Raw genomic sequence first — 15437 nt, 5'->3', positions numbered from 1 at the left:
TGTGTGGTCCACATACTGTAGTCGCCAAGAAAATAAGTGGTCAAGTAATAATGTGCATCAAATAAAGCAAAACGCCACCAAATAGAATGTGATTTAAGGATGGATGAAACCATGTTGGTTTAGAAGATATCAAGGCTGTAGGAGCAAATAAACGTGAACCAATGGATACGGGACAAAATTAGGCTAGTGAAAGAGTGAAGCAAGGAAGTAGAGGTGAACTCACCTCCTCATGAAATAACGAAAAACAAAACTGAAAGGGTAATGTACCAGACGCAAGCTCAAGCACTGCTGTAAAAAAGAATGAGTGTAAGTATTTTTTAATTCAAGGGAAATGCATCCAAGTAAATGCAATAAGGCTAAGGACTCACCCCTCGTGGATCACGTCTCGGAAAAAAGGGAGGAAATGGTTGTCTGAAAATAAACAGATAATAGGGAATAAATGTGCTGGACGGGTCATATAGAACACAGGTAAACATATCTGTTGCTCAGATGCAGCACATACCGTATGAGCTAAATAATTCAAGACGCTTAACACGGGTCAGTAGCGGTAAGGTTACCAAGGAAGCGGTAGACTGAATCGGCTTGTTTCTAGCGTGGATATTCGGAAAATAGAAATGGAGATAGGCCTATAAAGCGTATGACAACTATGGGGACCATCTTAAAACAGGAAAACGTATGACAACTGAAGAAGCCATCTAAGGGCATGAAATAAAGACGAAATGGACTGGAAAAACCGCTCAAATGCAGCGCTTACCAAATAAACTAGATGTAACAAGACGCGTAACGCGGATCAGTGGTGGATAAGTTACCGAGAAAGCGGTAAACTGAATCTGCTTGTTACTTACATTGGTATTCAGAAAATAGAAATGGAGATAGACCTGGAAGCGAATAACAACTACGGGGGCCATCTTAGAGCAGGAAAACGAATAACAACTGTATGGGCCATCTAGAGCATGAAACTAAGACGAGATAGACTGGGCCGCAGGAAATAAAAGAAAAACCTGTATAACAAGTGATCAAGGCACACATGAACTCCATTTAAACAGTAAACAAGAAAGAGAAACGCCGCATAGCGATATGGTAATAAAAGAAATGTAAAGTGTGTGATGTGATGAAAAAAACATAAGGAGAAAGAAAAGTGGAACAAAGGAAATACATATCAACAAAAGATACTCCAGCAGTGTGGTTAGTAGAAATATCTGTGCCCTTCGTTATAAAAAGCAGGACATATCCAAGCGATCATTAAGACCTAAAGGAAACATAGTTTGTAGTTGTTGAATCCAGAAAATTTCTCTGCGCAATAAAGTTTTGGTTACATCACCACACATACAACTGCACTAGAAGGAGGGCTACTTCAAGACAAATGGATCTACAAAAAAGCAAAATCAGAATTCCAGAACAATCAAGGACCGAGACTTACGTGTTATTTGAGGCTGACTGCAATAGAGGTCTGGTGAGATACATCAAGTGGATTAGTCCTGTGAAAGTCTGGAAGTCAAAATGTTCACAGAAGTTTCTGAGTCCTAACGCAGAAAGAGACTTGACACGTTTTGAGAAGAAAAATTCTCCCTGAGTAGGCTGCAGCTGAAACTTTAGCTACAGCTGTGGAAAAGAAGGCTGGATACTTGAAGCAGGTTGGTCCCTCTGGAGCTTTAGAGATTTCTCCCTGAAAATGTTTAAAGTCCTAACACGGAATGGCACTTACTCGTTTTACAGAGGTGCTGGACACCATGACAGGGACAATGGTCAAATTCAATCCGAAGCAGTGTAACTGCCAGTCAGATACCTTTTCCACTGGACCTCCTGAAGTATTAGAGGAAACATTTTTCAAAGTTTCCAAACTCTTCTGTTGCCCAAACAGCCACAGTAGTACACTTCTAAGGCACCCAGGGACTCGCGAGGACACTTTGTGGCTCTCAGGGTGTCAGGCAGAGGCTACGAGTAAACTCCAGTCAAGGTACAGTTGCTGCTGGTCAGCTGGGTAATCCCAGGAAAAGGACTTTTGCAGCTTTTTATGTCCCTGTAGCCACACAGGTCAACCAAGTGAACCTTGGAGTCGGCTTCTGTGTCCTGGGTACAAGAAGGAGCCGGTCCAGTCTTTCATGACTCCTCCCAGGTCGCAGACAGACGATTCATTCCTTTTCTAATTTTCCTTAGGCCAAGAAAGTGTTCTGAGCAGGAACCTTGGGGGTACCACATTTATGTCTGGCACCAGCTAGTGGATGGGGTGACTCCTGGGTACTCATTAACCAATTGGGTAAAAGGTTTCTGGGGCAACTTTATCCACGTTTTCAGCAGTTCCTGTTTCCCTTCTGCATTCAATCCCACAATGCTTCTCACTCTCAAAATCTAACATTGGTAAACCTTTTCCCCTTGCGCAGAGTCTATGCTCCCTCCCAGAGGTGTGGCCATGATAATGAACAGTGCCCCCTCTGTGGTCACTCAAAACCTGTTCTGGGGATAGCTTTTCTTCCACTGGGTGTGGTGCCAGCCTGACTATGGAGACAAAAGCTGGTGCCTTTCCAAGTGTCACCTAACATTTACTTGTGACAGAGAAGTTCCATTTGAACTAAATTAAGTTCCTGAGCCCACCACAACTGGTCTTCCTGCCAGGGGAAAAAACACATCCCAACTCCTAGACTATTGTCTTGGCTTTGGCAGCAGTTTTCAGAACACCCAATTCAGGCCACATACCAGCTGGGCAGTTGCTGGAGAGTTAATGCAAATTAGCCACCAGCAACCTCAAACTTTCTAAGAGTTACATTTCCAATATATGTAAGAAAAACCTGACCACAATTAGTTTGGATTTTTATTAAATTAAAAAATAACTCTTAGAGTGGTATAGGTAGTTTTAGGCTTAGTTACTGGGGAAACATGCCATTTCTTACAACTCTTCAATATCATGCACCCTGCCTTTTGGGTGAGCTTAGAGGTGACTTATTTAATATTCATAATCAGGTTTTTCTACCTGTCAAAAGAATGATCATGACAGGTCTGGGCAGCAGAGTTAAAGCTGTTGCTGTCAGGCTACACAGGATAGGGCGGAAAGGAAGTCACATTTTTTCTGACACTGTGGACTGCAGCACCTGTTTGTGCTGTCCACTACAATGATCATTTAGTTTCCCATGCTATGGGTGTAATTCTGCACCATACACTATGGCCTAATAGAAAAGTTAAATGTGCCAATCAGGTTTTACCTCTGCGTTTAACGGTCAGAGCACCTACACTGGGCACTGGAAAGCAGTGTTGGAGTTTAAGATTACCAGTTAGTGAGTCCCAACAAAAATTAAAAACTTGGGGTAACCACTAAAATGGGATAGCTCTGCAACACCCTCTTACCCCCACCTTGAACCAAGCACCTAATCACACAGGGCGAGTGAAGAAATTAAAAGCAAAACTCTTCTTAGTACAGTTTCCCTTCCTCTTTATGTCCACTCGTCTATCCATAATCCTTCCACCCATCCATCCATTCTATCATCTTTCCATCTATCCTTTCATCCGATTCCATTCTTTTACCATCCTATCAGTCCACTGACCATTCCATCCATCCACTCACACATCCATCCATCTTTTCACATGCTTACCCTTCCATCCTCTATCCTTTCATATAGCCATACATTTTCCCCATTACATTAATCTATTGACTATTTCATTCACATATTGATCCATCAATAACCCACGATTTCACTTTACCCATTTTTTCATCCATCCTCTCACTATTTATCCTTTCATCCTTCCATCCATCCTTTCTCCCTTCCATCCATCCATTCATCTGTATACTCTTGCTTCCTTTATTCATTTCACACGTTTTGTCCTCTTCATTTCACCCTTCTTTCCTACCTTCCTTACCCCTCCCTTATCGATCTGCTGTTACCACCCGGCGTGCAGGTCCCGGGGGGTTGTGAGAGTCATGAGCAATTCCCTAACAAGTGTTCCCCTCCAGGGTGTGGGGTGGTTGGTGGGATGTGGCAGCATGGTGGGTGTATACGGGGACACTTAACTTAGCTGGGAGGGGATCTTAGAACGATTGTTGCCACCTTTCTTTTAATTGAAATCTGTTTTTATTGATTTTAGTTTCCACACAGTCATGACAGGCAACTTATATGTAAACGTACAGTCATGCATGAGGCTGATCGCCAATATCTGGATGAGTAGCAACATTGGATTCACATGCAAACTGATTGTACCTTAATTGGTAAGAGGGGTGCTCGCGCAGGAGCGAGGTTAACTTGGATCTGAAAGTCGTGTTGCAGACGCTGAAGTTACAGTTCGGTAGCAGTGCGTTAACATCATGACAGTGTGTAGGGTTCTGTCCCGGATATTCATCTTGGGCATTTGAACAGATGGTTTACGTAAGAACAAAGAAACTATAACAGTAGCAGCATAAATCGGTATATATACATTGAACTCCCTCACCCCCTCCCCACATCCTGCCCCCGGTGTCCTTTATGTATTTTGTGATTGTGACTGTGCATTAGCGGTGACTACACGTGTACAGGAATTCGACCAAGGGTAAAGCTTTACTGGAATATCACGTTGGTGCACTGGTGGAAGGTGTGTCTCCACTTGTGTGATCATTATCCGTTCTCTCTGGATGACTCCCTGGTCCCTCCCTCTCCATCTGCTGAAGCGCACAAAGTATCTGCTCCCAGTGAGCTGCTATAAGTTCCTTCCTCAGCCCCAGTGTTTCCTCCCTTCGAATGGCAATTCCCTCTGCCTTAGCCCATGCCTGAAGTGAATAGCCCATGCCTGAAGTGAATAGCTCCACGCCCACGTGTGTGGCAGGTCCTGCGTCTTCCACCTCTTTGTTAGGAGGCGTTTCGCAACCACTAGTCCCAGATCTAGGAACCGGGACATCACCGTTTCCGTAGGGGCCCTCCTGAAGTGGTGCAACAGGTGCTTGGGCCATTCAAAGGGTATGGTGCGGCCTGTGCAACCCTGCAACAGCCCGCTCATTGTGCGCCAGTATGTACCTAGCCTGGGGCAACTCCATAACATATGTATCAATCATGCCCCCTGCTCACTACACCTGGGGCACATCGCATCATTGAAAGTACCTGTTAATCAGCTTGGATGTAAGATATACCCTATGGACTATGAATAACTGGATTTGGCGGACTTTTTAGTATTCTTTCCCATTCCTTATCCGCCAGCTGTCGCCCCAGATCCAGTTCCCATTTGTGGCGGAGTGGGTCTAGGTTGAAGGCCATGTGTGTCTGCAACAACGCCGCAAACCAGCGAACAAGGTGTCTGCCTCTTCCAATAACGTGTAAATACTGTATGGTTAGGTGTTGTCTGGGCTCTATGGTCATATCCCCCCATTTGACGGTCAGTTTTGCTATTAGGGAGCGGTGTGCTAAAAACCACCCAGGTGGGAGCCCCTCTTCCTCCACCAGGGACTTGTATGGTATGAGCGCGCCATCCCGGTATAAATCCCTGAGAGTGTGAATATCAGTCTCCCGCCATTCTGCAAGTGTAGGAGCTGTGAGCACCCCTTCTCCGCTGGGGGATCCTTCCAGTGGTATTGCAGGTGTGTAAAGGACGACAGTTTTGGTGAGATATAGAGCCCTATGATAACATTTGTATGCCACTGCTAAGAGGAGTGGCGTCGCCGGCATGACAGTAGCAGCAGGGTGAAAGAGTCTAGTTATTTGCTCCAGCGAGTATGGCGGCAGTAGTGTGGCCGTGGCCGTGTCCTCTCTACCCCTGTCCGCTAGCCAGTGGGCAACCCATTGCAGCTGGGCGGCAAGGTAATAGTGTTCAAAACAAGGCGCAGCCAGGCCTCCCTGATCTGTCAGCAAATATAACTTCGCGAGTGCCAGCCTATGCCGAGTGGTGCCCCAGATAAAGTCCCTTAACAGTTTAGTGAGTGTGGTAAAGAAGGCCGCCGGAATAAACATGGGTAAATTGACGAAATAATACATGAGTCGAGGGAGCAGGACCATTTTGGCGAGCGCTACCCTGCCTGTGGTTGTCAGCGGGAGTGTGTTCCAGAAGCGCACCTGCGATCTAATCGCCGTTACTGCCCTCCCCAAGTTCCCATCAAACAAGTCCGCAACGATTGTTGCCCCCTTACTTGTTTTCTTTCTTCACGCTCCTTTTTCGCCAGACACTCAAATTCTTGCGAGTGTACAGCTTCTCTCCCTTTTCAGCTACACGCCCCTCCTCCCTTGTCACATGGGAGACGCGTGCCTATGTAAACACGCGTCTCCTGTAACCAGTCGCTTGGCTAACGTGTATTCCTTCCGGGTCTTAGGAGAAACCAAGGCTGTTTCCAGGTTTAAGGGTGAGCAGCAATCGGCCGCGTTCACCCTATCTTCTTGGTGGAAATCACTGGAGTGGTTTTCTTTGGACTCCCCTTCTTGGGCAGACAAAACGTTTAGTTGTGCCAATTTTGTACGTAAGAGGACCGTAAGAGCGGTACCTCTTTACATAACGGCTGGTGAGTCGGCATTCTGCCACACCCCGTTTAGCCCTGCAGATCACAGGAGCGGTTACTTTCAACTCCTTCTCAGGGGCTCCCGACATTTCTGGGGCACTCTGGGATTACCGCAGTGAGGACCGCAGGAGTGGTGCCTCAGGAACATCTTACCTCCGTACTCTGCATAGTGACCACACCGTCATCCGCTTCAGTCAACACGCATACACAGACGTCACCCAATGATTACACTGACACTTTATTTGTGGGTGAAGAACTGCTGCAGGTTTATTTCATACAACATAGTATGATAATAAAATTGGGTTATCTTACGGGCGATCCAGGGCAAGCAGCCCCTTGCTGCTCCGCCCGCCTGGTGAGCCAGCACACACGGTGGGTCGATGCCCGGCAGTGTGGCACATAATTATTTACAGATCATCCACTGGGTCACGTGATCTGTCTCCTACTCTCGCCCCTTCCGACAGGGGCGGAGCGTGTTGTGGCACACCCCCGGTTGGTCAGGCCCCCCAACCGCCCGAAGGACTAACGGGGCGCCGTCGCGGTCTTCCCAGAACCCCCTTCGGCTCGTGGACCTTGGCTCGGGCACCCTTACTGTGCCGGACAGGGGTACCCTTACTGTACCGCCTGTCGCAGAGGTACCCTTACTGTACCCGTCTGCCTCCAGATCGCCCTGTAACTCCGCCTGCAACGCAAAAAGAAAACATTAAAACATTCCAATAACGCGCTGTTTCTGACACGTGGGGTAAGCGGAAAGGGTGGGATTACGCGTGTCCAGGCTGGAGCGGCGCGCAGGGAACAGAGGAGGAACTGGGCGAGAGGGCCCCATAAGTAGGGGGGGCAAGCCTCGCCCCCCGCCCCCAACGGCCCGCCTCCAGCTACACACCCATTGGGAGGTCATAACCTACGTGGGCGTAGCCTCGCGCGCGAGGCAGCAGGGTGGGGAAGGCTCCGACGGGCGGCCACTAGAGGGCTGCCCTGCTGATGTCCCACTGCTTGGGACGCGGGCAGCGGCATTCTTTACTGGGCTCACTTCTGGCTACATAGGAGAATCGCAGGAGCGGTTCCTTTGTGGATTTCCATTTTCTTTTCCTCTGCAGGAACTACCCGAGTAGTTCTGACCTGATGCTTCTACAGACCTGGATGCTCATCCACTCGTCTCCCCTCGCAGATCCGGGTTGGATGCCCTAATCAGGTCTACTCAACAGGATTGGTGATTCATCTTTGTTCCCTTTATTGATAACAATAATCCTTCTTCGATGCAGTTGGTGCCATTATTTTTTTTTAAAGTCAGTGAACTGTCCTTGGGACTATTAGACCTATTTTCTAGTGAGGTGTTGATCGCTTTCTGGACCTTTCATGGTGGCTTCTCTTTTCCTATTATGGGCACCCGTCGCCTATGACATGCAATAGGGGAAGACCCCTACTTACTACTTTTTTTACCTTCCCCGGATATTGGCTGGTGAGTAGTGTCTTCTAACAAAGAGAAGGGAGGGAGCAGAGGGGATACGTCATGAAACAACATTGTCTTCTCTCACGTGCTTTAGGGTTTCCAGTTACTCACTAGTGTTCTGGGTGTGTTGTGTTTATTTTTTCAGAGAGTGGCAACGTCCTTTGTCTCAAAGAATGAGACCAACCCCTTCCCGAGTCCTGGTCCTTTCCATGTGGGTGCCTGTAAATCCTCCGGAGTTGACGACTTCTCTCACATTTGTGGCATCCATTCCTACTCATTTTCCCCTTGGGACCAACTGCCTGTGCTACATAATTAGCGTGAAGGGTTGATCTGGAAGTGAGAGGGAGGACTATCTCTGTTCCCGCGGCTCCTGGCTTTCAGGTTCGTGTAACCAGGACATCTACACATCTTTCTTGCTTTTCTCACTGTCACAGGACCTTCCTGAACAGCTATACTGTCTCGGTAATGGAGACCGGGAATTTTCTAATGGTATGTACTGTTCCTTTATTGGGTTATATACGATGGCATAACTGTCAGTTGATTTATACTTTTTCTCTTGGTTAGGGGCGCTCCCGCAGTCACCAAGGATCCATAAGAGGTTGGGCAGGTGCTCTGACTTCCAGCTTTGTCGCGGCGTAAGGAGCCAAAAGAAAACAAAACAAAAACCAGGGTCAGGAGAAGGAAAACAATACCTTCCTTGCGCAGGGTAGGGATTGTGAGGGAAGCATCACCCGGTACCGGTACCTTGTGAGACGGCGTTTTGGGAACGAACGTGACCTCCCTCTATATCGTACCCGGCCCCTCCCCGTGCCCGTGTATCTCAACTTTTCAATGCCCCACTTCAGGGCCAATGCAAAAAGAACAATTGATGGACAGAATGCAGAACAATGTCATACATTCACCCCAGTACAGAGATCTGGGCCTAAATCCATAGTTGTTTTGCTCACCATGCCATTCCAGTTTGGACCCAGCCATATACAAATCAGTCTTGACCCTGCGCCCAATGGGAACAGTCCAGCCCGAACTGCCAGCCCAAGTCCTCCCTGGACTGGAAACAAGCGTCCTAGGACCGGTGTCGGGCTTTCAGCCCTAATCAACCAGGATAGCTTGACTCCAGTGGCATGAAGAGCACGGGACCCACGTCTGGGCATACCCGTCCCACTCAGGGTGACAAATGCAAAAAGAACAATTGATGGACAGAATGCAGAACAATGTCATACTGTGGAAATCTGGAATCATTTCTGTTAGCATAAGCTGAAGCCATCTTGGTTGTGGGGAGACGCTAGAAGGGAGGCATTGAGAGCGCAAGGATCGCTACGAACTTGCTGTATGTTTTATTTGAATTGCTGTTAATTTTCGTTTTAAACAGTAGGAAACATCCTTTTTAAACTGTTTTTAATACTGTGACCCTTTTAATGAGTTTATGCGTATTTGCACACTAAAGGTGTTAGTAAAATCGCAAGCTTACCGTTCTTTTCGCCTACCCCGGTCCACCCCGGCTGTGTGCCGTTTGTTGTGGAGGGCGTGGCAGAACGGATTAGGGAACATCATTTCCGGGCTGGGTGGCAGAGGCGGGGCCTACACCGGACTGCCTTTTAAAAATCAATGTGCTCGCGACCGCGCTGAGACGCTAGAAGGGAGGCATTGAGAGCGCAAGGATCGCTACGAACTTGCTGTATGTTTTATTTGAATTGCTGTTCATTTTCGTTTTAAACAGTAGGAAACATCCTTTTTAAACTGTTTTTAATACTGTGACCCTTTTAATGAGTTTATGCGTATTTGCACACTAAAGGTGTTAGTAAAATCGCAAGCTTACCGTTCTTTTCGCCTGCCCCGGTCCACCCCGGCTGTGTGCCGTTTGTTGTGGAGGGCGTGGCAGAACGGATTAGGGAACATCATTTCCGGGCTGGGTGGCAGAGGCGGGGCTTACACCGGACTGCCTTTTAAAAATCAATGTGCTTGCGACCGCGCTGAGACGCTAGAAGGGAGGCATTGAGAGCGCAAGGATCGCTACAAACTTGCTGTATGTTTTATTTGAATTGCTGTTAATTTTCGTTTTAAACAGTAGGAAACATCCTTTTTAAACTGTTTTTAATACTGTGACCCTTTTAATGAGTTTATGCGTATTTGCACTCTAAAGGTGTTAGTAAAATCGAAAGCCTACCGTTCTTTTCGCCTGCCCCGGTCCACCCCGGCTGTCTGCCGTTTGTTGTGGAGGGCGTGGCAGAACGGATTAGGGAACATCATTTCCGGGCAGGGTGGCAGAGGCGGGGCCTACACCGGACTGCCTTTTAAAAATCAATGTGCTCGCGACCGCGCTGAGACGCTAGAAGGGAGGCATTGAGAGCGCAAGGATCGCTACGAACTTGCTGTATGTTTTATTTGAATTGCTGTTAATTTTCGTTTTAAACAGTAGGAAACATCCTTTTTAAACTGTTTTTAATACTGTGACCCTTTTAATGAGTTTATGCGTATTTGCACACTAAAGGTGTTAGTAAAATCGCAAGCTTACCGTTCTTTTCGCCTGCCCTGGTCCACCCCGGCTGTGTGCCGTTTGTTGTGGAGGGCGTGGCAGAACGGATTAGGGAACATCATTTCCGGGCTGGGTAGCAGAGGCGGGGCTTACACCGGACTGCCTTTTAAAAATCAATGCGCTCGCGACCGCGCTGAGACGCTAGAAGGGAGGCATTGAGAGCGCAAGGATCGCTACGAACTTGCTGTATGTTTTATTTGAATTGCTGTTAATTTTCGTTTTAAACAGTAGGAAACATCCTTTTTAAACTGTTTTTAATACTGAGACCCTTTTAATGAGTTTATGCGTATTTGCACACTAAAGGTGTTAGTAAAATCGCAAGCTTACCGTTCTTTTCGCCTGCCCCGGTCCACCCCGGCTGTGTGCCGTTTGTTGTGGAGGGCGTGGCAGAACGGATTAGGGAACATCATTTCCGGGCTGAGTGGCAGAGGCGGGCCTACACCGGACTGCCTTTTAAAAATCAATGTGCTCGCGACCGCGCAGCGGACGCGCGCAGCGGGCGCGCCGCTGGCGCGCCGAAGGCGCGCCAAATGCAAGCCTGTCTGCGCCCGTCCGCGACCGGCCGGGACCTAGGGCCAGAAACCCTGAAACACCGACATCCATTACAAGGGTACAATACTCCAAAACCGCATTAATGGCGCTACGACCTAGGGGTAATAATGGGTGTAGGCACATTATGAATGTAGAAAAAATGGAGCCCGTTTGCACTCATTGTAATGAAAAGCTGTTATATAGAACGTTGCTAAATAAAAAAGCCACAATTCAACTTGCGCTATTAAATTGCAGATCGCTAACCAAACATAAATATGAGATAGGAGATCTCATTACGGATAAACGCATTGATGTTCTATTTTTAACAGAGACATGGCTCAATGAACATGCAATACCAGACATTAAAGATGCGGTCCCGAAGCATTATCGGATAGTCAGACAGGATAGAGAGGGCCAAAGAGGAGGAGGGATTGCCATTATTCACAGAGAAAATATATCCTGTGAAATTAGACCAGCTGGCCTAGAAAAATGCGAAGCTCTCTTTTTCACCCTATTTACTGAAACGGGTAACACACTGACGGGATTCCTCATATATCGTCCCCCGGGCCAATCAAATCAGTTTGTGGCCAGTTTGGAAGAAAAGATAGTTCATCCAGCACTGAGACACAATAAATTCTTGGTTCTTGGGGACCTAAATTTACATTTCGACGACACGGAGAACAAAGAAATAAATGATATCTGTAAAGACATGTCGACTTTGAACTTAACTCAGAGAGTAAAATCCCACACCCACACACCCACCAAGGAGGCCACATATTAGACCCCATTTTCACCAATTCAAAGGAGATTGAAATAGGAACACCCTGGCCAGTAGCTTGGTCGGATCACTTCGTGGTCCCATTCACGATAACAGCACACAGAACAACAGCACCAGCAGTGAAGAAGACTATCACTACCAGAAAATGGAAAAACTTTGACTCCCCATCCTTTGAAAACGCATTAAAAGAGATGATACCAATATTAGATAATAATATAGACCAAGCTAACGAGCAGTTTGCGACCTGGATCTCAGGGGCTTTAGACAAAACTGCTCCTTGGAGTACCAGGACCCCTCAGAGGATAAAAATCACAGCACCCTGGTTCAATGAAGAACTACAGATGGCAAAAAAAGGGTGCAAAAAAGCAGAACGCACCTGGAGGAAAACCTATTGTACGATATCTAAGAATAAATACAATAAGGAATTGAAAGCTTATCACGCGTTAATAAAGAAAGTTAGGTGTGATTTCTACACAGACACAATTGCCAGGGCAGAAAACTCCCATAAGGAACTAGTCGCCATACTAAAATCCCTCAAAAACAAGGAGGAGGAAGAAGTAATAACCTCCTCCAAAGAGATATGCAATAAAATAGCAGGTTTCTTTGCGGACAAAGTTACTAAGATTTATGAGTCGTTCCCGACTGAGGCCCAAATGGGTGGCAAGCAGTACCTCTGTAGTCAGGAGGAATTTAGAGGAACAATACTCAATGAATTCACCATACCGCAAAGAGATGAATTGATAGTCACGATCAGAGGTATAAAATCAGGATCCCCTCGTGACCCAGCAAAGCCTGACAGAATAATGATGGGTATTGATACTATACTACCATATATTTCTGAACTCATCAACTGCTCCCTTAAAACTGGGACAGTCCCTCTGAACTGGAAAAGGGCCATTGTTAAACCTTTGAGAAAGAAACCCTCTCTGGACTTCTCTGTACTGGAGAACCTGCATCCTATTTCACTGCTACCACTGACAGCTAAGATAGCAGAAAAAATAGTAAACAAACAACTAGTGAATCATCTGGATGCTAATGCGATCCTTCATCCCTCGCAGTCTGGCTTCAGAAAGGCACATTCCACTGAATCTGCCTTATTGATGGCCACCGAGACCCTAAGAAAACTGGCGGACGAGGGGAAAACAGCTGCGCTCATCCTGTTGGATTTGAGCGCAGCTTTTGACACGGTCTCACATCCCCTACTATTACAAAGATTAGAGAGTTGTGGCATACGGAGATGTGCCCTCCAGTGGCTAACTTCATTCCTAGCCCAACAAAGTTTTCAAGTAGCACAACTCTCACATACATCGGATAGCTATGCTTTAAAACAGGGAGTTCCTCAAGGCTCTACTCTTAGCCCAACCCTGTTTAACATATATGTAGGACCGTTGGCTGAATATGTCCAAAAATACGAGATATCGATTGTATCCTACGCCGATGATACCCAACTAATTGTACTACTATCTCAAAACAAAGACCAAGCTGCTATCCGGTTTTCCGAATGCCTGGAAGAAGTGGCAGTTTGGATGAATGACCACTGCCTCAAACTAAATGGAAACAAAACAGAGGTCTTAGTGGTAGGCAAATCACCGAACATCTGGTCCTCGGCCTGGTGGCCAGACACATTAGGACAGGTCCCGATCCCTAAGGAAGAAGTGAAGAACCTCGGTATCTGGGTCGACTCTAAGCTGTCATTTGATAGCCAGATACGGAAAATTGCGGGAAAGTGCTATGGAGCAATGAAAACTTTGAGGAAAGTCATTGACCTGCTCCCTGTAAATGCAAGGAGAACAGTAGTTCATGCCGTAGTTACATCGCAATTAGATTATGGAAATGTATTGTATTTAGGAGCCTCTAAGAGAGGACTCATGAAACTACAGAGAATACAGAATGCGGCAGCCCGCCTGGTTCTCAGCCTCCCGAGGAGAACTAATACTAGAAAAGCTCTGGCCACTTTACACTGGTTACCTATAGAAAAAAGAATTCTGTTTAAGGCTATGTGTTATGTTCACCGCATTCTGACAGGAAAAAGCCCATCGTACCTCAAGTCATTGGTATCCAGATACACCCCTGGCCGGGATCTACGATCTAGGGACATGGCCTTACTAACGATTCCAAGAATTTTCAGAGCCAGAATGGGAGCTCGCTCCTTCAGAAACCTGGCGGCAAAAGTATGGAATACACTACCTATAACCATGAGAACTGAATCCAGCGAAGTTATTTTTCGCAGGCAACTGAAGACATGGCTATTTCTAAATAAAAACCTCTAAGCGATCAGCCAGTCTCCTTATGTCATCCCCTTTCTGATGTCTCAGCGCGGGGACACACCGATAGGTATAACCATGCGCTTTACAAATGAATAAATAAATAAATAAATAAATCCATTTTGTTGGCTTTGTAATTCTCCCATCCTCTGCTGCTCGTCTTTTTCCCTTCCTGTACTGTCTATTTTAGTTGACTTCCTGACTCAGCTAAAAGCAATATGCATGCTAAGAGTTTGTAGCTGACAGAACACCTGGTCTCAGACTCAACTGTCAATCTCTTACTGCTGCCATAAGCACTCCTGCTCCCCCTCCCACTTTGCTGACTAAGTGATCTCCCATCTGCCCAGGTTTGTCAGTAACTATTCCTGTGTAGGCCTGTACCTTCTATTTGTATCCACATGCTTACCAGTGCAGAAAAGCTGTATATAAGGCCTGTGTTCTGTGACTTCAATGTACTACCTCAAGCAGCACTTGAGAGTGCTGTGTGGACGTAGTCCCACTCATGAGTGATTAATAAACTTATTTGAATTCCAGCTTCAGTGCCAATCTCTATTTTGTTGTTCTAAGGACCCGTGGACAAGATAAGGGTGACCCCTGCACTGGTGTGCTCATTAAAAGGCACATTTCCACAGTTTGGCGGCCGACACGTGGGTCCTCATCGGAGACACGGCCATCCAAAGGAATGATCTTGACGGAAGAGTGGAATATTGCTGAGGAGACGTCCTGCGTGAGGAGACCCTTGTCTTTGCAGCCGAAGTAATTTTACCGGTTTTCTTGATTTGACCCTCCAGGTGTTGTCTGGTACCGACTGAGGTATCCTTTGGCTTTATTTTTGCAGTGACCATTAGGTCGACCAAGAGACTGGCAGTTGGAGGTTGGAGATTCTTGTTTGGTAAGGTCGCTAAAGCGGCACTCTTGTTTGCTTGGCCAAGATTCTGGTTTTGTTTGTTTGATTTATTTTTTGCAAAAAAAAAGGCAGGTAATGTGGAGATTTTTCTCTTCTTTTGATATTTTGAACAGTAATGGTAGCATGCCTGTTTTCAGCACACTCCGTATCCTGTGTTGCCGTCTTGGAGGTACCAAAACAGATTTAGAAAGAAGTCAGCCGGCTTCCCCAGAGGGGACACCTAATAGACATATGCATGTTAAATATGGTATTTCTTCCATAATGTATAGTACACTGTCGAACAAATATACGAAAAAGAATCCTGATCTACAATGGCCAGTGAATAAGTCGACAAGATATGTTTGATTGTGTACGAATGTGGGAGAAAGAAGTGCAAGAGAGAGTGAGGAAAGAAGAAGCTATAGCAGAAAAAGAACTGCGAAAAAAGATATATCAAAAAGCATTGGAATTAAAAAATAAAGAGATAAAGGCAATAAAAGAAAAAGAGGAAAAGGAGCGTCGTTTAGCGGTAACTGGCCAGTACCCTGTTAGGCGC

General features: G+C 46.4%; 1 protein-coding gene across 3 annotated transcripts in view; it reads right to left on the bottom strand.

Annotated features, from left to right (window-relative positions):
* Nucleotides 1-15437, bottom strand: part of HBEGF (heparin binding EGF like growth factor) — a 115020-nt gene that overhangs the window by 94097 nt on the left and 5486 nt on the right. Inside the window, exon 1 of one of the 3 annotated variants that reach the window (XM_085617903.1) lies at nt 224-241. The exons of the other annotated variants lie outside the window; for them this stretch is intronic. The gene's annotated coding sequence lies outside the window, so the exon portion shown is untranslated. Of the gene's footprint in view, nt 1-223; nt 242-15437 lie in introns of those variants that run through there. 3 annotated transcript variants of the gene reach the window in all.

The sequence above is a fragment of the Triturus cristatus genome, chromosome 7 (genome assembly GCF_964204655.1).
Source record: "Triturus cristatus chromosome 7, aTriCri1.1, whole genome shotgun sequence".
Lineage (NCBI taxonomy): Eukaryota > Metazoa > Chordata > Amphibia > Caudata > Salamandridae > Triturus > Triturus cristatus.
This window is presented reverse-complemented; position numbering and strand designations above follow the sequence as displayed.